Source organism: Amblyomma americanum, chromosome 1 (genome assembly GCF_052857255.1).
Source record: "Amblyomma americanum isolate KBUSLIRL-KWMA chromosome 1, ASM5285725v1, whole genome shotgun sequence".
Taxonomy (NCBI): domain Eukaryota; kingdom Metazoa; phylum Arthropoda; class Arachnida; order Ixodida; family Ixodidae; genus Amblyomma; species Amblyomma americanum.
The window spans coordinates 249,574,347-249,600,321 of record NC_135497.1 but is presented as its reverse complement, the minus strand read 5'-3'; positions in this window follow the sequence as shown (position 1 = coordinate 249,600,321).

Sequence of the window (25,975 nt, the reverse complement as noted above, 5' to 3'; positions counted from 1 at the left end):
ATGTTGCCTCAAGCCTGCCTCCTGACGTTGGCGGTGAGCTCTCCGACGTTCTCTCCGCCCCCATGGGTGCTACACCATATCAGCACCTGAAAACCATAGTGCTGGAGAGATTTATGCCGTCGGACCGTATCCGCCTCCAGCAGCTCCTTACCGGGGAAGACCTTGGCGACCGGCGCCCCTCCCAGCTACTGCGCCGCATGCAACAGCTTCTCGGGGAGTGCGACATCCCCAACCACTCAGTGTTGCTTCGAGAGCTTTTCCTCCAGCGCCTTCCCCAGCCCATCCGCCTCGTCCTTGCGGCGGCCGGTGACGTCACCCTCGATCGCCTGGCTGAGCTCGCAGATAACGTTCATGAGGCCACCTCCCCGTCCGTCACTGCTGTTTTGCCGCCAAGAGACCCAGCGATTTCGGGCCTTGAGGCCCGTCTCGAGAAGCTTGCCGCCTCGGTCGCCGCACTCCGGAGCCGACCTCTGGAGACCCGTCCGTCTCGTCTTGATCATCACGCTCTTTCGCGCTCCCGTCAAGCTCGGAGTTCCAGCCCTACATCTCTCTGCTGGTACCACAGGCGTTTTCGCCACCGGGCCACGAAGTGTACACCGCCCTGTTCGTGGCCGGGAAACGCCCGCCGGGATCACTAACGGCGGCGTATGGTTCCCCCAGTCATTCGAGCCGCCTGTTCATGGTGACTGACAAGTTCTCCAGCACCCGGTTTCTTATCGACACGGGTGCGGAAATCAGCGTGGTTCCACCGACTAAGGCAGATCGTTCCAAGCCATCAGGACTGTCGCTCCGTGCTGCCAACGCCTCGTTTATACCTACGTACGGGCTACGATCTCTCACCCTCGACTTCGGCCTACGAAGCACTTTTCGATGGGTCTTCGTCATCGCAGACGTGGTTCGCCCGATCATCGGCTCAGACTTCCTCTCCTACTTCGACTTAGACGTCAGCGTGCGGCATCGTCGCCTTACCGACGGTCTGACTAATCTCTCCATCTCGGCAGTCTCGTCCAACCTTGATCCCATGGGCATTCGCACGCTGATACCTTCCTCTCAGTTCGAAAAAGTGCTGGCGGATTTCCCGGAGCTCACTAAGTCATGCATCCTCACTCAGGCGCCTAAACATACTGTGACACACCACATCGTCACCCGGGGTCCACCCGCAGCTGCTCGACCGCGCCGCTTGTTTTGAGACCGTCTAGCTATCGCCAAACGTGAGTTTGACCACATGCTGGAGCTCGGCATTATACGCCCGATGTTCAGCGCGTGGGCGTCTCCGCTGCATCTAGTGCCCAAGCGTCATCCCGGTGACTGGCGTCCCTGCGGCGACTATCGCGCATTGAATGCCAACACTGTTCACGACAGCTATCCGCTGCCCCACATCCAGGACTTTACATCGCGCCTCGCCGGCTGCGTCATTTTTAGCAAAGTTGACCTGGTTAAGGCGTATCACCAAATTCCCATTGAACCCGCCGACATACCTAAGACCGCCATCACGACGCCCTTTGGTTTGTTTGAGTACGTCCGGATGCCTTTTGGACTACGCAATTCGGCTCAAACCTTCCAGCGGTTCATGGCTGAGATCACGCGGGGCCTACCGAGTGTATTCGCGTACCTTGACGATGTCCTCATCGCCAGTCCTACACCTCATGATCATGAGCAAGACCTACGTGCTTTGTTCAAGCGTCTACAGCACTACGGCCTGGTTGTGAATGCCTCCAAGTGTGTTTTCGGTGCTTCTGAGCTTGAGTTTTTGAGACATCGGATATCCTCAGTGGGTATCCGCCCTCTCGCGTCCCACGTCAAGACCATCCAGAATTTTCCCTTGCCCACAACCCTGCGCCTCCTGCGACAAATCCTGGGGATGGTGAATTTCTCCCGTCGCTTTATCCCGCACTGTGCAGAGCTACTTCGCCCGCTCACCGACCTCCTCCGGTCAACCGCTGGCCCGTCCTCCGCAATCTCTTGGTCATCAGAAGCCCAGGCCGCCTTTAGTGCCGCGAAGCAAGCAGTCGCTAACGCCGTGCTTCTAGTCCATACGCGCAACGACGCCCCTACGAGATTGCTGGTGGATGCCTCCAGCGTGGCCATCGGAGCCGTCTTACAGCAGTACATTAACTCCGAGTGGAGACCATTGTCTTTTTACTCTCGGAAGCTACTTCCTGCTGAGACCCGCTACAGCGTCTTCGGTCGAGAGCTCCTAGCCATCTACTCCGCAATCCAGCACTTTCGGCATTTTGTAGAAGGATGCAAGTATCACGTGCTAACCGATCATAAACAGCTGGCATATGTGTTCCGGACCTATTCATCGAAGTACGCGTCACCTGAACTCCGTCAGCTCGCTTATATCTCGGAGTTTACTATCGACATCCGGCATGTGAAAGGTGCAGCCAACACCGCCGCTGACGCCCTCTCTCGTATAGTCGCGGTAGACGCTCCATCTTCCAATGTCGACTGGGCCGCATTCTCACCTGCCCAGCAGAATGACGATGAGCTCGCCGCTTTTCGAGCGAGCCCTCGTTCTCTCCGATTACGGCTTGTGCCCCATCCTTGCTCGCCTGAGCCCGTGTGGTGCGATGTTTCAACGCACTTTCCTCGCCCTTTTGTTGCGGCTTCACAACGTCGCTCTATCTTCCATTATCTCCATGACATATGCCATCCAGGAATTCGGACTACTCAGCGCCTTCTCACCCAGCGCTGTTTGGCCCGGAATCAACGCTGATGTGCGTGCTTGGACGCGCCGGTGCCTACCCTGTCAGTCGACCAAGATCTGTCGACATACCAAGACACCTTCCCAAGCCTTTGTACCCCCTGGCCGTCGTTTCGACCATGTTCATCTCGACATCGTGGGCCCTCTACCCATCTCTCGAGGCTACCGCTGGATCTTGACCATATTCGACCGCTTCATTCGCTGGCCGGAGGCAGTCCCCATTCCTGACATCGCCGCAGAGACTGTTTCGCGCGCCTTCATTTCTGCATGGGTATCTCGATTTGGTGGTCCTGGCACTGTGACAACCGACCGTGGACGCCAGTTTGAGTCCTCCATGTTTGCTTCTCTTAATAATATTCTCGGCGCCAGGCATTGCCGTACCACTGCATATCACCGGTGTGCTAACGGCATGGTGGAACGCCTTCACCGCCTATTGAAGGCCGCCTTCGCTGCCCGCCTCAATTGCGCCTCCTGGGTCGACTCCTTGCCCCTTGTGCTGCTTGGTCTAAGGGCCGTCATCCGAGAAGACTTAGTGCTCAGCTGCAGAGCTCGTGTATGGAAGTACTTTGCGTCTTCCAGGCGACTTCTTTACATCCCAGCAGCTTCCAGCCCAGCCCCAAGAATTCCTTCAACGCCTGCTGGACTGCGTTAAAGACCTCCGGCCTACTCCCCCACGTCCGTCCCGCCACCATACCATTTTCGTACACCCCGACCTGGCCACTTCAACCCACGTTTTTGTGCGCCGCGACGCTGTCCGAGCTCCACTCACACCGGCTTACGACGGACCTTTCCGCGTTCTCCGCCGCACCCCGAAAACCGCACCATCCTCCAGAACGGCCGGGAAGAGGCCGTCAGTCTAGACCGCCTTAAACCGGCTTACATGGAGACCGCCCTGGAACGACTCCCAGCGCCGCCTGACCTAGTGCTCGAGTGCCATCGCCGGCCCTCCGTCCGTTTCGACTTCCAGTCTAGGCGGGGGGCCCTGTAGCACCCTCTCTTGGGCGGCGCCGACAACCCGGCTAGCGCGCGCCACCCTGCGAAAAGAATAAAGACGGCACCGGGTCGTGGCTCGTGCAGCCACGGCTGCCAGTTCTGTTCTGGCGTCGGCTCGTAGCTGTGGTCTCGTTTCCTTCGCTCCTAAGGCGTTAAGCCTACAAATTAAAAATAAAGTATTAAAAACAATAATAACCACGTGACCGACCACGCGATTGGCCACGCGGTCGGTCACGTGGTGCGGAGCCGCTGCCGTCAGCTAGGCACCGTGGCTAGTCACGTGGTTCGTCACGCAGTAGGTCACGTGGTTGGTCACGTTGTGCGGTTTCCAGAGGATGCGCAGACTGGGGAGGCGCGCGCCGCGGCGCGGCGGCTCCGGCGCGCAAGGCATGCTCTTTATGACCCCATTACTCCTCGCGCATGCGGAACATGGCTCTCCAGGAGCCACGCGAAGCTGCTCAACTTCAGGCAGTGTAGCTCACGCTACAAAACCGCGGCTGAGGACAGAGCATCTTGCCCCTGGAAAGTGTAGACAGTAAGTGGAGGAATTTCATTAAGACCGGCAGCTCTGAAGTTTTACGTGAAGCGGCCTGTCAGTGCAATTAGAACGACCTTGTTGTTGTCCAGGCTGACAAGGAATGTGGCTCCACCGTACTTCTACACAACTTATTTCGAGCCAAACCCAATATTGCTGTGATCATGAAGGTCAATGGCGCATCTCAACGTCCTTCCTAACTAAGGAGCCGGACACTTGTTCTTTTAAAAGAAATCAACCTGCAGAAGCATGTGCAACAATTCTTGGGAGGTAAATTTACTTTACCGCCCTGTGTTGTCGCCTGCCTAAGTCCCGCGTCTATTCCCATTCTTAGTGGTTATATCTCGCCAGCACTCCTAAGTTATGTGATTAGCTAGTGCAGGATTGTGAGTCGTGCAAAAGGCGCGAATTAAGACGACATGGAAGGCAGATGCCAGGACCGGGAAGGGTAGGGGAGAGTTATACCGCATTCACACAGGCGACCTTAACCGCAGTTAAGGTAACAACGGTTCCACGGAACTATACTTAGCCGCGCTCACACGGCAGACGAAACTGCAATTACGCCACCTAACCACAGCTACCCAAACTGAGCTTGCCGACCTCCGTTTGCTACCTTAACCGACAAGATGGCGGCGCCCGTGGCCGCAGCTACATTTAACGACTGTCCTCCCAGAGTTGTCTTCTGGCTTGATTCAACAACCGCGGCCCTGATACGCATCTGATACGGATGTGATACGGTAACACGCGCAACGCTCGGATATGTGCTTGGGCTGTAGCGGAACTGAACGCCGGGCTGCCGCCGGGGCAAGACCCGTACACCAGCAATCAAGTGAAGCTGAAAATAGAAAACCTCAACAAGAAATACGGTAAGTGGGACCTTTACCGAACGATGCTCGTGCAATCGGGTTTTTGGCGCTGTTTTCGTAGTTCAGCTGAACTGCTTAAGTCAGCCTCGCATGTGCGACAGTAGCATGTGTTGTCGCTGGAGCCACGCGTCGATTCTCTTCGCCGTCGTCGCACAGTTCTGGAGTGTGGAAAACGATCTTGAGAATGCATTGTTGAGGTAGTAAAGACTCGAGAGTAATGTCCTCAGGCAGGAGCAGCATACGCAGCACTTAGAATCTTCGCTCGTGCACGCGTGCACGGCGCTGCATGAAAACTTCGTCTTCCTCTTTACACACGTGTTGTTCGTCGTTTTTATTTGCAAATTGCGAGCTGCAGCGCTGACAGCATTGGTGTACGCGTCGCTATTTCTGGCCACCTGCTATAGCAACAATGTAGTTAATTGCATTTGCAGATTTATTTCATATTTCTTTACCAGGCTTCACTGTATACTAGCAGCATTTTTGAAGTAGTATACACAGTGCAGCCTGGGAAAGATATATGAAAGAAATAAATATAAAAATTCACTAAGTAAGATATTGCTAGAATGAAAATAGTTGAACCATAATGCACAGTCGTTGCTTCAATTGCAAAGGAGCAATTAGCAGGATGTAGTTTAGCCACATTGCAAATGTAAATTGCATGCAATAATTTCACCAGTACCTGTGCATATGCATTAGACGCTTATCTATGAATTTTTATTCTTGCATTGAGAATGTGTACAGTGAAGCTTAATCCACTGAGAGAAACGCTGTGATCACAACCTTCAAATTTTTTTAGCAACACATTTAATAGCTCACCCCATTTTTACTTGTCCAGGCAGCTGAGACGGGCAGGCACTTCAATTGGGTCGCCTGGTGTCTCATGAATCTTCTATTGGCAGCTCGTGTTTGCTCGGCTGCCTTCCCATCAACGATGATGGGCGAGTCGACGAAAGTTTAGAGGTAATTTGTGATCTATACCGTTGCGTGTAATCTGTCATTCAGATCACTTCAGAATTCTATTGCTGCTCATTTCTCTGTGCGGAAATTATATTCATTATAAAATGCTGGCCAACAATAGATATTAAAGAACAGACTAAAGCAGTTGTGTAAACCAATCCCACAAGCATTTGCACTGGCCTCCACGTCTACATTTTTTCCTTGTGCTGTTGTTCTTTGTCATGAAACGTGACAGACGGGACAGAGAAGAAGGCACACAAACGTGAACCAACTAGCCAAGGAACTCCCACTGCTCGTTCATAAATCCTTGTTTTTTTTCTAGCAATTCTAGCAGTTAGCTGGTTGTCTCCCCATATGCTTAATGTTACCATGCCAAAGCAAAGACCGCTTTGTTGTACAGGGAGTTCAATATGCATTGCTGGTTTAGGTTACGTCCTTTCTTCAGGTGGGAATCATATGTCAAAAGGCACACACTGCGGATGGATACGAAGTTATAGTACGCACTAGAATTTCGGTGCCTTTATTTGCGTGATATATTAATATTGCTAGTGCTGTATGACAATTCATCTTTCACACCTGTGCACATGCAGCTTCACCTTCATCCTTCTCCCTTGTAAATATCCATCTTCGTCCATTGATTCTATTAGCAACTGGGCTTGAATACAGTGGAGTAATACAGCAACCTGTGGATCATAAGCTGTTATTGCGAACTGGTTTTTCTCTACAGGGACACTGAAGGGAAGTAACAGAGTAGATAATAAATTTCTATGGGATATCTGTAATGTCCAAGTAATTCAATAAAACAAAGTGGTGGGCTAATTGGTGGTTTATACTTGGAATGAACGACAGCGTAAAAAAGGACAACCACAGAAGAGAAGAGTTCTTTGTGTCGTGTCCTCTTTTGTGGTTGTCATTTTTTGCGCTGTCTTCATTCGAAGTATATAAGTAATATCTGTATTGTATTGCGTTTTTGTCTATAAGCTCTTCGTGCATGCTTGCTGTATTTATTGCCATTTCACATAAAATACACTCAATTGCAGGTTCAGTGCTGTCTATTCCTTCTTTCTGTATCATCCCATTTTTCGTGCTGTTTTTAAGCCTAGAATGATGAACTAACTGAGCCAGCAATCCTTCCTTTGGAACCATTGGACAGACTTGGGGAGGGGGATGTAGAGTAAGCTACTCCCACAACAATGGGAATTAATGGCAATGGGAGCGGAAATGGCCGTTGCGTCTTCAAATCGCAGCGCCTTGTCGTGCCAGAGTTCGCACCTCACCTTCCATGTACTTCTGTTCAGCTCAAACTCATGAGCTCGGTTTACCCTTGGTCAACCATGCCCCACATGCTTGCAAATGTTTAACATATTGCTTGTAATTGACTTTGATCAGCTTGGTATACTGTCTTGTTCAGCTGTTCATTCATTTATTTATTTGTACATACTGCGAGCCATAACTTTGGCCGAAGCAGGAGGGCACACAATTATGAAAGCCATAAAACCATTAGCTGCAAAAGGCACAAGTCATTTAAAGGACATAAAATCCAACATTCATCACAACACCAACACTCGGAGCCGTACAAAAATCCTCCAACTCCTTCACAAGATATTTCGAGTCACATAAACCTAAAGGAAGACGATTGCACTCCGCAACAGTATTCAGGAAAAAACTGAACTGAACCCATTGGTTCATGTGAAAGTTGGGGCTAGGGAATGCTGATGTACATGTCTGGATCTTCATATATTTAGTTATGTTCAGGAAAACAAAAATTTGAACCGCTGCCTTCTTTCCAGTTTGGCCATCACAAGTTTGTGTTTTTGTAATATATTGTGGCAGCGGATGATTGCATTACATTAGGACACATTTAACCTCTTTTCTGAGATGATAGCATGTTGTCTTGTATGTTTCATCATGTGCAACTGCCAGTTGTCAATGAGGCACCTGACGGCTCAGAAGTGCTCCTGTCATGGGAAGACAGCCTGCCTGAAGGAAGCAGAAGAGAACTTGCGGCCAGCTTCCCCATTTGCAGTGCCAGTGCTGCAGTACTTGTACTTCAAAGCACAGGAAAAAGCAGCGGTGACACAAGCAGAGCCAGTGTTGGCGTAAGCAGCAGTGCCACAGCAGGGGCAAGCAGCAGTGCCGGTGCTGGCACAAGCGCCAAAACAAGAAAACCCCAAAAGAGCCGCCACAAGCGAAAAGGATCTGCTATAGAGCAGCTAGTTGCCGTCCATAAAGGAGAAAGCGAGGCAGCTGCAAATGCCGACCGAAAGGCACACAAAATGCACAAGATAATGGTGCGGCTCCAGAAGGAAGCGAATGCCATAAATGCAAGCATGGTGCAACTTCTTGCAAAATTTCTAGATAACAAAGAAAATGATGACTCGCCTAAAAAAGAGTGATCAAAACCGCTGGAAGTTATTTGATATTACAGCATGTGATGCGATGAAAGATCTTTTACTGCTGAAAGTTTTGTTTTGTGTTTTAAACAGTGAATTGTATTGTGCGGGCTGGCTACCGTAGTAGCTTGCAGTATTAGTTATTAACAGAGCCCATGCATACACTGCAGGGGTACACAAGTGCAATAATCAAACAAGTCTGTTGCAAGTACATTGCGGCTGCTCTCGCAGTAACACTCCACCTGCTTCTCTACTCAGAACCAATAGCTGTTGCATGTTCACCAGAAACTGTTTGCTACAAGGCTGATATTTTTCTTGCAACATAACTGGTTTTCTTGGGGGGGGGGGGAGGCAAGTTATAGAACAGTGGGGAATTTTAACAACAGCAAAATAGTAATGACATGAAATTGTTAACAGAAAGCGTACTATGGTTTAACGAGTTGGGATGGGAATGTAATGAAAGTTATCACACTAAGTCTTTCAAAGTTCTCACCATTGGGTCACATTTACGTCACATTTTTGCGATTGCTTTGCGTGTGGATGATGTGTGCAAAAATATGAAGCTTCCACCTGTGACCGACATGATTTCGTTACCTTCATGAGCAAAAGGAAAAATTTCTCGCAACTATTGCTTAATCTTCGACTAGATATAAAATGTTCACTGTAATATGATAGTAAGTACCAACAGCTTTTTTGGTTAGAGGTATCCGCTTCCATTGGGCTAGCATCGGGTGCATGCAACAGCCTAGCGAAAAAATATGGTGATACCGAGGGGCCCTTATTGGAAAGGTCTATATAGTGAATGCATTTCATTCACTATACGGCTTTCAGAATAAAGTTGAATGGCGCAACGGAAGAAACATAGGAAGACACAGAGACAGAAAAAGCGCCACTGCTGTGTCTTCCTGTGTTTGTTCCTTTGTGCCATTCAAATGTATAATCAACCAACTAACGCCTCAGCAAGTACTGCTTTCAGAAGTAGGAATGCAAGACTAAAAGCTTGTACTGCTTGACAAGGTGCCAACAAGTTGCTGATTGGCAGTGTGGCAAGAAGATGGCCAGTTGTACACGAAAATTTTAAACGGAGTACTAGTAGTTAGTACGAACCACTTCGTTTTGTAGTTTAACAAGAACCAATAATTAACATTAGCTATATAATGCAAGACTTTTTTCTGAAAGCCTGGCCACGACGGCGGCTTTTCATTGGAGGCGTAAAGCAAGACACTTGTGTACTGTGCACTGTCAGTTCATGTTAATGAACCCCATGTGGTCGAAAATTCTGCAACTCTTCACTACGGCATCACTCATAGCCCAAGCCGCGTTGGAACGTTAAACTCTATAAACCAAACCTATTTTATGAAGAAAATATAGTTCATGAAAATTACACTAGTTGTAACCCTCAAAACCTTCACCCCAGTAGGGAGTATGCACCATGTGCATGCAATGGTAGCCATTTAAGGTGAGCCGAACCCAGTGTCTGCTCCTTCAATAATGTGTGTGTAGCTCTGTCCAGGGCTGTTCTCTCTTGGTAGAGGTGTCCTTCTTAGCTGCTCTTGAGTTTCCCACGGACTGGGTTCTAGCTCAAGGCAAGGTGCTTGGCCAGGGCGCCCCGATGGCCACACCTGACGTCTCTTCCAGGTTGCTTGTGCACACCGGCTGAGGCCGCCTTTCATCAGCGCTCTGCACCACACCAAACTAGCTTGAATCACAGCGGTTACTGAGCTGCTCACAAATGTTGTACAGCACACAAGGAGCACAGATCACATAACTGACATTGTGGATGCCACACTCAAGGCCCTTCAGCAGCATTCTAAAGCTTCATCAGGTGCGTCTGCAAGGGGAAAGCTTGATCACCAAGAAGAATTGTGCCAACTCCCACACCTTCAATGAGCTATGTTTCTTGTCGGAACAGCTCACTAGCCAGAGTAGCTGGCAGTCGAGACTTCTGAAACAGTGCCGGGTTATTGTTTCTACCAGGGCTCCCAACATTCGTGCATAGGAACCCGTTTGTGTGGTCGACGACAGAGAGCAGAGCGACACTGTACCACCCCTTATGATTGTATTATTCAGCAGCTTCTTGCTTTGGGGGCACACCTCGATATGACAGCCATCCACTGCACCGATACCTTGAGAGAATCCACCGACTGCTGTGAATTTACAAATGTGCTCGTAAAGCTCAGCTGGTGTTGGGAAATTAATGCACAAATCGTGCTTCCAACTGCTCCACAACCACGCTCCAAAATTCCTGAAATATTAAATTAACTGACGCAGTGCTCACGCCAAACAAGTTGGCAGCAGTCTGCTCTTCTGCTGATGTTGCGACGCGGTGCAAGCCGATCGCCACGCGGAATCGCTTTCCCCATGTTGGTATCTTGCCGGATCATGCTTCCACAAACAGCCACCATGTACTGGAATGGGCCGCGGTTGATCCGAAAGTTTTCTCGGAGTCCGCTGTCCGGAATGTGCGGAAGCGTGGTCTCGTACCACGAGTCTGGGCGCGGGTACGCTGACAGATTTCTCTCACGGACGGATAGGTGCGCCGCCGCCAACAAAAAGAGCTTCGGCCGCCCGCGGTGTCATTTCCTCGTCTTTTCTAGCATGACAATTTCAGCGCTCAGCGCCAGCATCTGTACGCGCAGGCGTTCTAGCGCTGCCTGATGCGCCACGAACGCAGCCCAAAATTGAGCGTCGCCCTCGTTCACGACAGGCTTGATAAGGACCAACACAGGCTTGACACACAAGATGCCCGAAGGATCTTAACTACACAAGCACAGCACTCATTGTGAAAGAAAAGCCACGAAAATGAACTACGATAGCAGCGAGCAGTGATGCGTCGCCGCGAGCAGTCACGGGGAAAAGAGGGTAAATTGGCCAAAGTAGAACGTGTAGTCGGCCACGAAGTCGACTGTGATCATTGTTTAGAACATGTTTTTAGATTTCGGCTAACGACAGCCAGAAGCACAAAGAAAAAAGTTTTTAAGCAGGCCTTAGCACAAGAAACAACGTTTTTCCTGTTATGTGTTCTTTTAAACGCAGCCCTGTTTAATAATACGACTCAGTGGGCGACGTTTTAACTTCAATGAGGCGAGTATCACATGATCTGTTTCGTCGCACTAACCGAGATGGCTAAACTGTGTGTAAGCGCGGCGAACTGCAGTTAACTCTAACCGCGGTTAAACGCCTTAACTGCAGTTAAGCTTAACCACGGTTAAGGCTGCCCGTGTAAAGAGGGTATTGCTGGCCGCTGGTCAGTAGAGCAGACTGGCACGAGCGCACACCTACCAGGCCCATATAGGACACGCGAGCAGAAAGCGCCTGAGGCCGACAGCCACCAGGAGCGTTGATCATCAGTATGCGCATGAAGAACGCAGTTAAAATGGCCCGCGCAGATTACGTGCCGGGCAACCCGGGAAAATACATAAAATTTCTTACAGCACTTATAACTGGGGCCCATTGCTGTGACGAAGAATTGTGTTCTTTGAGCGTTGCTAGCTCTGCTCATTTGAATTGTAATTGCTTCATGGTTTGCTTGTGAACAAGCTATGCGAGGCGGCTGATAGTGTGTATGTTCTCCTTAAATTCATCTCTTTGTTCATGTCCATTGAATCAAGAAGTCACAGAGAGAATTGTGCCAGCGATCCTTCGTATATCTTTTAGTAACATTGTGACGAAGACGAAACTGGCTGTGGCGCGGGACCGAGCGCTCGCGCTAGGCCAGCAGCCATTAACATTCATCTCACTGCCATCGTTCACCTCGCCTCATTCTTCGGCCGGCCTTCATATAAAATTATTATGAATGAATGCATTTCGAAGGCAACATTTAAAAGTAACATAAGGCGGTGTGTGGTCACATAGCCAATCCTCTTGCGGGTGCACGCTAGAAGAAATAGAAAAATGAGTCACAATGGAAACATGGCCCACTAACTTACTACTTATCTGTGGACACGTTAGTTGCGCCTTGAGGGAACAGCTTAGGAAGGGAGTGAATTACACTTGCGGGCAAGAACATTTATTGACCGCTGTGAAGGGAGGCGACCTTATTACATGGTTCCTATTGCATGCTGTGCATTGGGAAGGCTGGTGGCGGTAGGCGGTCTGATTGAATGAGTGTTTAACAGGGGTCGCGGGATCCAGAAATGAAAGCGGATTAGCCCCAGCTAATCCAGGATATACAAAGCGAGAGCTGTTGGCTTTCATTGTGTTCATTGGCGTTCCCGTTCTAGACGCCGTTTATTTTGAGGCAAGGGAAAGCGCCTAACTAGCTCCCCAGTTCAGTGTACGCCTCAATCGCGCTTTGAGGTACGTGGCGTGGTAAAAGAGAGATGTGGGCTGCATGCATTAGCGTTGACACCGTTGTGGCAGACACGCTGCACTGAAGCAAGGGGCCACAGTGTTGACTTAGTGGCCAACCTCTCGCGATCAATCAACTGCCACTTGCCAGGGTAACAGGGTGGGTGCGCTGCCTATCGAATGTGCTGAACGCAATAAAAGCAGGTTTTCCCAGTTGGATGCCAATGCCACACATGGAAGCAAGATTTAGGTGTCCACTGACCCAGGGAGCCAGTTACGCACAGTTATGCACATTATGCTAGTTATGCACAATGACCGGCCTCTACAAGTCGGCTCACTTGTTTTGTTTGGATTTCAGGAAAGGAAATGACACAGTAACTGTCTCACATATCTCGGTGGACATCCGAACCGCGCTGTAAGGAAAGGGGTAAAGGTGGGAGGGAAAGAAGTAAGGAACAGAGAGACAATTGAAAATTGGATTTTGTGGAAAGGCGCGGCGCTGCGCAGCGGTGAAACACCTGTGGCTCGGCGCATCTAGTGGCGCATGCGCAGTATACTGACTAGGGAGACACACCCGAAATGCGCCGCTGACTAGCCTACTGACTAGCTGACTGTCTAGGGTATCTTTCCGTACAAAGATCTTCGACATAATGATGCCGGCTTTGTGCATTGATCGACTATAGCTGACGCTTTAGCGGCCGAGAGGTCTTTAGCCGCCGGCCATTTTGAAGTTTCACAGCTGCCTGACCGGTTCCTCTACGTCATGAGCGCACTCGGCTTTCTTCCTCTCAATGAAAAAAAACTTTATTGCTCTATTTACAGCTTTCAGCGGCTAACAGAGGTCTTCATGTTTTACTGAAGTCTCCGTCGTCTTGAGCTGTCGGCGCCCCTATTCCAGAGCACCGGTGAGCCTGGCCACTTTGAGAGCGTGCTGCACCAATCCTTTTTGGACTGTGAGCACGCCGCTGGTGAGCAGGCACTCCCACTGTTCCGCACTGGGTATTTGTTCTTTGTGGAAAGAGAAGTTATTTCTACACTCCCATGTGATGTGACATAGCATTGGGATGGCCCCACACCATGCGCATGTGTCCCTGTATTGGCTGGGAAACATTTTATGTAGGATGTGTAGATTTGAGAACGTTCCTGACTGCAGCCTTCGCCTGCCGACTGCTTCATGTTATGTCAAAGATGGGTGGGGTGGTGGATATATTATCCTTTTGCCTCTGTGATGGTTTAGTATTTCCGCGTACGTTGGTTCCACCGCCATAGTGGTATCAGGCCCATTGACTGTCCCGCTCGGTATGTGAGCTCGCGAGCTAGACTGTCGGCCCTCTCGTTACCCTCTATTCCGGTGTGACCCGGCACCCAGAAAATCGTATGCTGTATCTTTTCGTTCGGAAGCCCTGCCTCGAGGAGGATTCACAGCGCCCCTTTGCTGATTCTACCTGCCGTGTAATGTCTGCATGCTTCTTTGGAGTCAGCGAGTATTATCAAGGATCTGTTTTTACGGTAACCCTCCGCCGCTGCTGGAGTTACAGCTGCTTCCTCCCCCTCTGTTACCGTGCAGCTCCTTAGGGTTGCGCTGCTTATCAGCTCTCCCATGTGATCCACGGTCACTGCCGCAACTCTGTTTTTTTCTGTTGTGTTCTCACGGGTATAGGGCTGCATCAGTGTATACCACATTGTGTTTAGTGGCCATGTGTTTTTCTACGTATTCTGCTCGCGCTTGTCTTCTGGCTGCGTGCAGATTCGGGTCCATATTCCTCGGTAGGGGGTTAGGTTTCAGTGTCTGGCGAAAAGAGTCTGGTATGTTAGCCATCCTATCCTCCGTTTATTTTATGTTTTTATAGCCTAATCTTTTAAGGAGCGCCCTGCCGGTCGTTGACTGCTGGAGCCTGTACAGCTGCGCACCCAGTTGTGTCTCCTTGAGCTCTTCAAAAGTATTGGGAATACCTAGCTTGGGTAGCTTGTCGTTCGACGTGTTTCTGGGCAGATGCAACGCCGTCTTCTATGCTTTCCTGATGAGATTGTTGGCTTGTTCTCTCTCTTGTTGCGTCATCTCGTGGTACGGGAGTGAATACGTGACCCTGCTGACCACTAGGCTCCTGACCAGCTGGATCGTGTCCCCTTCCTTCATGCCGCTCCTTCTTTGCGACACTCGTGATCGTCCTGCTGACTTGCTCCGTCGATTGCTTAAGCAGGCGTAGCGTGTGTCCGCACCGTTTGCTGCTCTGGATTCACATGCCAAGGATGCGTATTATGTCCTTCTCTGGTATGAGTTGACCTTCCAGATACACTTCTATCTTTTCCTTGGTTGTGTTCTTTCCAATGCTCAGAATTTCCGATTTCTCGGTTGAGCACGCGAGGCCTCTCTCCTTGACGTATTTTTCGATGCATGTTGCCGCCTTCTGAATGTTTTCTTCTTTTTGACTCAATGATCCCTGATTTACGAGACCGTGATGTCATCCGCATACATGGCGTGCTGGATGCCCTCGATCTCGTTCAGTTTCTGGACTAGCTCGATCATCGCGATGCTAAAGAGAATTGGCGAAATGTCCGAGCCCTGCGGGGTACCCTTTTTAGGCGTGTCAAAGGTATCCCTCCGCAGGTCTCCGAGTCCTACTGTCGCGCTGCGTTTTGACAAGAATGCCCGCACGTAATCGTGGACTCTTTTGCCGCAGTTGGTCTTGTTTAGCTCTTCCATGATGGCTCCGTGGCTGACGTTGTCAAAAGCCCCTTTGATGTCGAGGGCCATGATGTTTTCGCCTGCTTTGGGGATCTTGTTAAGGATCTCTTCCTTTATTTGTAGCAAGACATCCTGTGTTGACAGCTTCGTCCGGAAGCCAAACATACTGTGGGCGTACAGCTCGTTGTCTTCTGGGTGCCGCTGTATTCGTTTGGTGACCACTCTCTCGTAAAGCTTGTCGAGACACGAGGTTAGCGAGATGGGCCGCAAGTTTTCTATCTGTAGCTTCTTTCCGGGTTTGGGTATCATTACAACTTCCGCGTGCTTCCATTCTTTTGGTACCGTGCCCGCTTCCCACTGCGTATTGAAGTTGTCCGTGAGTTGGGTCACCGCTTCATCGCTGAGGTTGCGGATCAAGGAGTTCTTAATTTTATCGGCTCCTGCTGCCGTGTTTTTGGTGACTGCTCTGATGGCGGCATACAACTCCTCTCTTGTAATTGGCTTGTCGAGTTAGAGGTTTTCCGTTCCCTAGTAGTCCCTTCGTATTCTTGCGGCTCGTCCCGACCATAACATTTGATCCGGACTTCCCCTAGTAATTCCTCGTCTTGTCCCTCATGTTCGTGGACGAGCTTGTGAATTGCCTTGTTGCTTGCAGGTTTGGTTTTGGTTGGGTCCAGGAGTGCCTTGAGTATACGCCACGTTTTGGCTGTGCTGAGCGTGCCGTTTAGTGAGCTGCTAAACTGGTGCCAGCCTTGTATTGCCAATTGTGCTGCGTATTCCTCTGCCTTCTGGGTGACCTCAGCGATCTTCTTCTTTAGCTTCTTGTTTAACCTGTTTTTCCCATCTCTTGGAGAGCCCGCGTCTCGCCTCCTATAGCTTGAGTAGCCGCGGGTCCACTTCCGGTGTTTGTTCCGTTCTGTCTATTTCTTGCGTGTATTGTTTTTATATTTGCTTTAGCTGTTGGCGCCATTCTTCTATTGAAGTAATCTCCCCCTTCATGTGTTCACTGTTCTTTCGAAAGGCGTCCCAGTCCGTTATGTGGGCTGTGCCAATCTTGCTCTTGATCTCGGGGTTTATAGTTATCTTCAGTAAGTAATGATCGCTGCCTGGGCTGTCCAACAAGTTTTCCCATTCGACCTGTTTTGCTCCTCTATCGTACGTAAGGTCGGGGCAGGTATCTGGGCTAACGCTGTTGCCTAGAAACGTTGGCTGATTTTCGTCCGTTATGAGGGTGCAGTTTGTGTCCTCCGTGGCCTTGAAAACTAGCTGCCCCTTCCTGTCTCCTTTCTGATACCCCCAGCTGGGGTCCCTCGCGTTAAATCCCCTGCTATCAAAAGGGTGTTGGATTTTGCTAACCTGCCTGCCCCCGCGAAAAGTTTGCTAAAGTTGCCATCTTTTTGTCTGGGCGGGCTGTATAAGTTTACTATGAACGTACTTTTCGCATTATGCTTTTTCTTGGGGATCACCTCAGTTAATCGCGTGTTCTATCTCGGTATCTAGTATTTTGCAATGGCTGTGATTACTAGTTTGTTGCTAATTAGTGTGGCCGTGCTACCTGTTTTCCTGGCATGTGTACCCCCTGAGTGTTGGCGTGATATTTGTCGCTTGCAACATGATGTCTGGGGGTGCGTTTTGTGTGTTTATGTACTGCTGCAGGAGTCCCTGCTTGCGCTGGTATCTCCTGCAGTTCCATTGCCATATGCTTAGTGTGTTTTGTCCGGCCATGTTGTATTGTTATTGTTGTTATTTTGGCTTTCCGATCCGCATCTTCTTTTGTGATAAAGCCTGTCCCTGGCTTCGCTCATGATTTTCTGAGTGTTTTGACTTCTTACCTAGCCGCGAAAATTCTGTTCCTGCAGCGCCATTTTTTGTCGCATCTGTCCAATCTGCTTCTGCATGGTTTGCATAAAGCTTTCCATCTTTTCTTTTAGACTCTTTTCCCTTGTTTGTGTTTGTTGTATCTGTTGTTCGGCCACGTGGCTGGGTTGCGTTCATGGTGGGTTGCCCATTCCTTGTGCCTGTAACTCTCTTATTAAATCTTCGATTCTTTTCTTTAGTTGCCTGGTTTCCTCGCGGCTTAGCTCTAGTTCCCTTTTGAGCGCCTTGTTTTCCTCTATTAGTTTCGTGTCATTGTTCGATTGTCCCGAGTACGGAAACAGTGATTTGGGAGGGCCCGCTCCCCAGCTCACCTTGACTCCGCCTTTCTTCTGCTGTTGTTGTTTCGGAGGACCTTGGTTGTTTTGCTTTTCCAGGGGTGGAAAGGACTCGTCCCTGGGTCTGCCTCTGTCTTTGCTGCGGCTCTGTCCCCGGCTCCGGCCCCTGCTCCGGATCCGTGACTAGTTCCCGCCTCCAGCCTGGCTGCCACCCCGACTCCGGGACTGACTCGCCACCCTCTGAGCTGAACCATCCATGTCGGCGTCTACGGCTGCGGCCTCGTCGCTGCTGCTGCTGGCCATGGTTGCCCGGCGACGGGCGCCCGCGTAGCTCTTTAGCGGCCTTGAGCCGCATCGTGCAGTCTCTGGTACCGGTCACGTGATCGCCTCCGCATACCATGCATTTCGGTTGGAATTGGTGTCCGTCGATGGGATTACTGATTCAGCAGCGCCTGCTGGTTCTCGCCTCGGGCGTTGGGCATACCTCCGATCGGAGTCCCTGCAGGCCACATACGTAACAGAATTGTCTCGTTGGCCTGTATGGGTATGTCTTGTACTCTTCGGCGCTGAAGATGACCCACTTCGGAATGCTTGGACCGTCGAAAGTCATCAGTGCTGTCTCGGTCTTGCCCCGCATTCGTGCTGCTAGGATCTCGACCCCTCGCGTACGTAGTCTTATTTTCGATTCCAGTACGTCCGATGGCATGCCCGCTGGCAATCCGTGAATTACCGCACGCTTGACGTCGCTTGGCATGTCCACATATGGCTGTACTGGGTAGCTCGTTCCTACAGAAGGAAAGTACTTGATATTGCGTATTTCGTTTGCTGCTTCTTCTTCGGAGGTGCTCGGGATCACTATGTTCGGGCCCGGTCATAGCCTGACCAGAAAATCCTCCTCCTTGATTCGTCCTCCACATGCTTCCACGATGGCACACATGTCTTGATACGGCTTCATTTCCAGAACTTTGAGTCCTCGACGTGGTCGGATAATGATTTGGCGTCGTCCATCGGGAGCGGCGGTAGATTCTGCCTCGGCTGCCGCTGCGCTCCTGCTCCGGCGTGCGCCCTCTGCCAGATTGCGTCATCCCGCCGGTAGCTGCGTCTGTCGGCGCCATCTTGCCATTGTTCTTTATCGCGTGGGGCCCCTATGGCTTGAAAATGGCGTCGCCCTTGGCAGCGCGCTTGATTCCTTTCTTGTATCGTCTGGTATGGTATATCTGCCAATTTTTTTCTTCGTCTCGCACCAGGCTCTCGTCGTCGCTGACGTCCTCTTGCATGCTTGCGTCTTCCATGGCCCCATCGGGGCCGTTCCCCGCTCCCTGCGTGCTGGAACCCGTGGTTGCCGGCGCGGCCTCCATCTCGAGTTTCCCCCTGGTCCTGGGCTGCTACAGCTCCAAAATTTTTTTGTGGCAGGGTTGTTTGGTGCCCCAGATGTCATTCCGGTCTTCCCCGAAGGACTTCGGCCTGAGAGGGCGCCCGCTCGGGTGCGGGGTCCGCTAAGCTTCGCGTTAAGCTTAGCTCCCCGGCCACGAGGTCGTGACTTCTAAACCCGATAAAAATCCAAAAAGTGGGCCTACCAGGCAGAATTCGGTGTCCTCGTGGTCTTGAAGTCTATTTTCGTCGATCTTGCAAAAAACATTTGGTTGCCCGGTGGATTTGCAACGTCGAAAGCTTCGAAAATTCGCGGATCCCATGCGACATGCGTCCGCTCTCTTCGACAACTCGCAGCGCCCCCCTTTTCCTATTAAGGTCTCTGTACGGCTGCATCCCCTGCACACTGCATGGGCTAGAGGGCCCGCTCGAACGAAGCAAACGCGTCTGTTCAGTTAACAGTCTAACCTTATTAACAGTCAAAACCGTCTTTTGCAGGGTCTCCGCATCCCTGAGCGCGCCACTTGCCAATTTTGGCAGATCACACCTGAGTGAGTGAGTGAATGTTTAATGAGGAGGATGCTGGCAGCAGCGCATGTCCGTGGGCCCTCAGGCCGGGCCTCCGGAATCTTCTGCGGACCTTATGGTCGTGACAAGGAGCACTGCCTGGACGTCTAGGCGACCGCTGCTCTGCTGCACAGCTCAAAGCAGCTTTACACAGCTTTAAATGGTGGGGTTTTTGATGACCTGTTCATGTGATATGAATCTGTCTGATGACCTGTTCATGTGAAATGAAAAGACAAGCACATCCGATTTCCTGCCACCAGGTTTGCTCCATCCCGGGTCGTACAATACATAGTTTATCTTCCGTAACGCGAGATTTCTAGAGTATACCATAACCCTGCGCGCACAGGGTCTTCTTGTTTCGCTCGATCAATAGAAAGCATTCAACTTTTTGGAGCATGAGTATATTTACGGTACACTGGATGCTTTCGGTTTCCCACATTCTTTCGTGCTTCTCATTAAAGAGATGTACAGAGATATCTCAAGCCCTCTGTTCCTCGATGACCGGTGAAGTACCGCATTTGATGTTGGCCTCTGTGTCCGTCAAGGTTGTCCGCTCTGCCCCCTTTTGTTTGTCTTAGCATTAGAGCCGTTCCTCTTTTGAGTCAATCACCACTCTCTTATTAGAGGTCTGGCTTTGCCAGGCAGTGAGGCAGTACGCGTCACCGCTTATACAGATGACATCATGCTCTACTTAGCTGATGAACGCAGCCTGTTCGAAGCTATAAACGTTTTTCGTGAGTACGCCTCCTTGTCCAGGGCTGCTCTTAATTATTCTAAGAGTCGTTGTTGTTTTGTGGGGTCTCCTCAGAGACGTATTACTTGTGCGATACATTTGCAGTGGTGGGCGCAGATGCGCATTTTAGGCTGATCTACGGCTGTGCTGCAATATGGGATGGTATGTGCTCTTCGGTCGTAGAGGGCATTACAGCGCGTGTGCGGAGGGCGCAGACTTTGGACCTGCCTCTGCATGAGAGGCGTTGCCTGGTTCAGTCGGTCATACTGGGTGCCCTCTGGTACCTTTGCCACATTGTTAAACCACCCCTGCGCTTCATAAGGCGGGTGCAGACTACAGTTTTTTTCTTTTTTTTTGGTCAGGTGGAATCGAGCTTGTGGCTGGTGTTGTTCTTGGCCAACCACGCGAGAGAGGTGCTTTTGCTTTTCCAACTTTCTCCATCACGGCCTCGCTGTTAGCTTCGAAGTGCATTTTGCGTATCCTGCTGGAGGATGCGTCTCTGGAGCGAACCCTGACGCGGTACCTTTTGAGCACTTCTTTGCGTTTTTTGAATCCCTCGGCCCCTGTTAATAGTGGACCTAAATCAGAGCAGCCTACCGCTTTCTATGCTACGTCAATGGCCTTTTTGCAGACATGTAAGCGCAGTAGCACCTGATGTCAAGATCGTTGCAGATGGTGTGGTGGACATTATGGGCTCGCTGGTGTTGCCTGTTGTGCCGGCGGCTCGCCGCTCACCGATGCGCCGCGTTCAATGGACACGAATAGCGTCCACACCTCTCCCGGACCATCTACGAGACTTTGTTTGGAAACTTGGTTGGGCAGTGCTGCCTACTTGTGATCGGCTGGAGCGATGGGGTGTTTTACGCTCCAGTACCTGTCCGAATGGCCCGCTTCCGGAATCTAATCGCCAGGCTACAGTCGCCTGCGCGGCAGAGCGTGTCTTTTGGCGCGCGGTTCATGCGGGATTCCGTGGGCAGGGCATTTCGATCTGTTTCCCGTGGCAGCTTCCCCAGCGGCCGTTTTGCTTGCCTGTTAATTGTTGCGGGTCTTTTTAGTTGGTGGCGCAGTAGATGCACCCCGGTCGCTGGTGGCTTTTTACGCGCTTAGTGTGGCCAATACTTGGCCGTCTTCGAAGGGAGCTGAGTTTTTTGTCAGAGGAACTCTTTCTTGGGAGAGGAAGAGTTTCTCCGGCAGTGGTCGTGCTGATTCATATGTGCTAACAACGATCGTCTTGTTCTGATTTTTAGACCAAACTGCCGCTAAGGCCTTTTTTGCTGTGTCAGATTGTTTCTGTTTCACTCTTCTGTCAGTAGGTACGCTATCCCGTTCTACATCGCCCACAAGCAATTACTGTTAGTGGCTCAAAGATGCTTATGGTACCTCTTTAATTGGCCCTCCTTACATGCTTACCGCCATGTCTAATTGTGAATGTCAATATATCCGGTAACCTTCGCATGTGTACATATGTAAATACAATTTTTGCTAATCACTAGGCAAATGTTTTTCTTATCAGGCTTGGCAGTTGGTGTGGAAACCCCCATATGTTTGAGAGAAAGGGAAACTTTATTATAACAAATGAATCAGGTGCACGCAGGACCCTGGGTCCCCGCAAGACACAGATAGCGCTGAGGTGTTTGTTACCTGGTTCGCTCCATTGTGCTGGATACCTTTAGCACCTTTGTCACATAGTAATGACCGCTGCTCCGTGTCATAATAACACGTGTGCAGGCAAAACATCTTTTTTTTTTTGGTCGGGCGTAACTGGGCTTATGGCTCTTGTTGTTGATGGACAATCACGGGAGATGGGCTGTTTTGCCTTCCCTATCTTCACTTACTCGTTGTCTGTTTTGAACGGTATTTTACGCGAGAGCGCACACCCAGCGTCGCACGTCGTTCACTGTTCTGTCTCAAAACATCTCAGAATTTTGCGAGCAAGAATATAGAAAAAGAAAATATCCCTTATTGGATTTCGAATCTATAGGCCATGTGTGTGCCATTGGAGGGGTGGCATTGGAGGAGGAGCGAAAAGAGCAACTAAGTTATCGGGAGGTGGCGGGAGGCAACGCCTGGGCGCATAAGAACACAGCGCGGCGAAGAGACAGCAGCGACAGACTGATGTCGCTGACGGCTGCTAGCGAGTCAAGTGAACGTGGCTGTGCGTTTCGCCTTGGGATGCACGCACCGTGATCCGCTGATGCCGAGCCCGCGCTTCAGCAACCGGAGACCACCGCGCGCTATCGCGCGGTCGCCGCCACGGAGGAAGAGAGGGGAGGTGGGGGGGGGGGTGGGGAGGTGTACACGCAGTGAAGAACGGCGGAGCCAATGCGTTTCGGCTCAGCTACGGAGCTGGTTACGAGTTACAGCGGGGACGCCACGAAGCGCTGGAACGGGCGCCAAAGAGCTACGTTCTAAATGATGAAGTAGGAGAAGGCGCTATCACGTCTACTCTTAAGGTGAAGGTTAAGCGTCCTCCTAACTTTCGCATACGCTCGAGGGACGCGTCTCCGGCGTGAACTTCGGTGCGGTACTTTTGGAGCGAGAACTTCGACTTCTCCCATGAAAAGCTGAAGGTCAAACAAATGACGCTTGAATTTGATATCTAACTGGAGGCTCGCCCCAGGTGTGGAGCTGCGTCGTCATATGAATTTACGGCGGTGTTACCACTCGTTCCACTTCTCCGATCGGTATCTCTCGCGAATTCTGTCACGTGCCAAACCACGTGATAAGCTCTTGCAGAATAAAGGCGACGCTCGCCGCCTAGACACCTCGGAGACATGGAGCCAGAACCGGTCTCCGAGACGAGTTCTTCCACTGAGCAATGGAGGGGCCGGACCGCTTCCAGCGATCCCTACGGCAGCGAGCGTTACAAAACCGCCTTGGCTAGGCATTCATCGAGTTGATGAAACCCCTGAAGAACTGAAAATGCGCCTGGAGAAAGAACGGCTTAGGCAACAAGAGTTTCTCAAGCTGAAAAGGGCAGCGGATGCTGCCAACGTCTCCGCGTCGACATCGGCGACTAATTCGGTTACCTTCCGTTCCGTACAACACGGCTCAGCCGAGTTGAGCCCAAGCGATATTTTGAGCCTTTCTTTACGCTTTGTACAGGGAAATCCTTTTTTAGCCTTGATGTAAGCCATTTAGAAAGTTTAACAGTAGCCGTAACGCGTAACGTTACGCATTCTGGTTTTGCATTTTCTAATCGCGCGGTTCATGTGTCTACACAGAAAGTGAGCCTGGAATGCGCCTGTCGTTTCCTTGAAACCAACAGAATGTTTAGACCGCGAAGAAGATTCTCAGCCTAGCCTTTTTTTGCAGTCTAGACGCTCTCGTCTATTTCAAGAAAGACACAAAACTGACTTACCTTTCGGAAGGACACCTCAGCTGCTCCGTGACAACATGAACGACGAGGGAAAGCTTGTTTCCAGCTGGCTTTGGTGATATTCTCTGATAGCACGGTTCAAGTGTGCACCCGATAAAGTGAAAAGTTTATGCGCCTTTTCCACCGGTTACCTCGCAGGGCTTCGTATGCTCTAGACTTGACGTGGTGGTCTGGTGTCGGTACTCCCTCCTGGCACATGTAGCCAGACTGCTGGGGAAGTGATCATCACTCTATCATCATCAGTCTTCACAACTCACATTTCCGACCTTTACGCTACAAATGTTCTGTGATCAACTGGGACAGTTTTCGCTCCTGTATGGCCAATATCTCCTCAGATTCGTCGCCAATCCTTGTTGAGCGCATATAAACAGCGCTCAACAGTGCTACAACTACCACCTGGACTGATGTTTGTCGACCGGCACCAGACCTCGGCCTTCTTAACTTGTGGTCGGCACGCCGTCAAGCCGAGCTGGCTGCTTTACGCAATTGCACTCACGCGATTGCACTATCTTACAGCTAAGGCACACAAATATGAACGCGACCTCTCTCGACGGCAGTGGCATGCGTGGTGCGAACTGTTTTCTGCAAAATTCTCGAATGCCTCTCTCTGGTGAATTCGTACAATGGAACGCGGTCGCCGTTCGACTGACGGAGCAGGAACCGCATGCTTCGCGGATAACTTGTCGCCAGATGATTTCTCCAAAGAACCAGCGCGAGAGTTTTTCCCATGATACGATGCTGTACCTTCTTCAGCCGCTAGTTTAAATATGGCAAGCATACCAGCGCATGCATATCAAATGCCGTCTGATGTTGACGCAGATGGAATTGCGTGCCCGTTCTCTATTGCTGAGTTGCTGGCTGGAATAGATGATGCGAAACGGAAAACAGTGCTCGGCCCGGACAATATTCAGTACGAGGTGTACAAGAACCTGAGTGGCGCTGCACTCCCTCAACAACTAGACACCATAAATAAAGTATGGCTGGATGGCGTCGTCCCCGAGAGCTGGAAATCCGATGTCTTGATTCCTATCCCGAAACCAGGAAAAGACTCCAACGGACCTCGCAAACTTGCGACCTGTCTCCTTAACTCCTACGCTGTGCAAGCTGGCGGAGAAAATACCAGCCACACAATTGTCATGGTGGCTAGAGCATCACGGTTTTTATCACAACGCACAAGTCTGCTTTCGTCCATATATTGGTACAGAGGACGGGTTGGCGGTCTTGACATCTGCAGTTTTGTCATCGACCACAGCGGTGGCCAAGTGGTTAGGCATGTGCCTCGCATGCGGGAGGTGCGGGGTTCGTTCCCTAGTGCCTCTGGTACCCACCGGTGATACAATGGGTACAAGCTTTCACCTGGTCTGGTGCTCGGCTTATATAGGGTGAAATGCTTGGAAAATGGGTCCTTGACCCCACCTTGAGAAAAAAAAAATACCTTGTGTCATGGCGCTCTTTGGCCTTAGATGGCCTTTCGCCATAAAAATCCATCATCATCAGTTTTGTCATCTACCCGCAGCCGCAATGTGCGTACCATTTTAGCAATGGCCTTTGAAAAGGCATATAACAACATCAGTCATGCAGCCATTCTGAACTCCATTGACATGCTTCATCTCCCTCTGAGAGTTCATAGTTTTGTTGAATCCTTTTTGGAAGGCAGAAAATTTGCAATACGCCTCAGCGCCGAAGCAGTCGGATCATTTTTTCCTCCCGGCGGCGTGCCCCAGGAATCAGTATTGTCGCCGACGTTACATAATACTGCTTTCATCCCGCTGGCTTGGCGCTTACATGACACCCGTGACATAAAATTTCTTCAGTACACTGACGAATCACGGTGTGGACTAACCAAGATCTCCGCACTAAGGAGCTGCCCCTCAATCTGATTTGGATGTTAGCTCTAATTACGCATCATCCATCGGACTTCAGCTATCCGTGCATAAAACGACATACACGGCAGTCGCCAACCGCTGGGGACGCCGGAAACTTGCTGCAAGTCGAATCCGTCTTTGTCTATCAGGCACCCCACTACTGGAAAGTCCGAGTGTAAAAACCGTTAGCTTAATGATTCACCAATCAGAATCAGCGACTGCAAGGCTTTCTCAGTCAAAAAGGCAAGCTATTCAGAATTTTTCTTTCATCAGAAGAATTCCTCCTAAAACTGGTGGCGGCGGCTTGTTCGTTGCACGGCAACTGGTGAAGGCAGTTCTGCAGCCACGTATTGTTTATCAAGCCCAGTTTCAACATCTTACATGAGACCAATGGGATCGCCTTGAAGCCGTGAACCGAGAGGCTATGAGGACCATTACGTGCCTTCCACGCTTCACACCGGTCACAGCTTTACAAGAGAA